This window comes from Aplosporella prunicola, assembly GCF_010093885.1.
Source record: "Aplosporella prunicola CBS 121167 unplaced genomic scaffold K452scaffold_26, whole genome shotgun sequence".
NCBI lineage: Eukaryota > Fungi > Ascomycota > Dothideomycetes > Botryosphaeriales > Aplosporellaceae > Aplosporella > Aplosporella prunicola.
Genome location: NW_022983554.1, coordinates 418118 through 418730, shown reverse-complemented (window position 1 = coordinate 418730; position 613 = coordinate 418118).

Below are 613 nucleotides of genomic sequence, written 5' to 3'. Positions count from 1 at the left end.
ACTAGGAGATATAAAAAGAGATCAGGCCAAAGCATCGTACGGTCTATCCTCAGTACAGCCCAATCTCTCCATGAAGGTCTCCAAATAAGTTTCACGATCTAGTGGATCCCAAGCCACTGCGGTATCCAAGGAAATGAGGAAGCAGACAAGCTAGCTAAACAAGCCACAACACGTCTTAGAGAACACAACTTCCTACCCTTAATACCGCTGCAAGTCAAAACAACTCTCGAAGCAGCACATAAGCAATAGAATAAAGAATAGAGAGCGTTAGAGAAAGGCCAACACCTCCGCAACGTAGATATAGCGATTCCGGGACCACACGTAAGGTACCTCTACGACAAGCTCCCACGTAGCCTAGCAGGGCTGCTAGCCCAGTTGAGAACTGGCCACTGCTGGCTCAACCAGCACCGAAAACGAATGGGACGGATAAACAACGACAAATGCGAATACGGAGATGTAGAATCAATATCCCACGTGTTACTAGACTGTTCGCTACTCTAGGAAAATCGGCAAAAAATGTATCAAGAAACCGGACTCCAGAGAAACTGCCTCTCTAGCCTCCTAGGCGGTAAACCAATAGACAAAAACCAGCCTCACACGGAAAAGAGGAAAT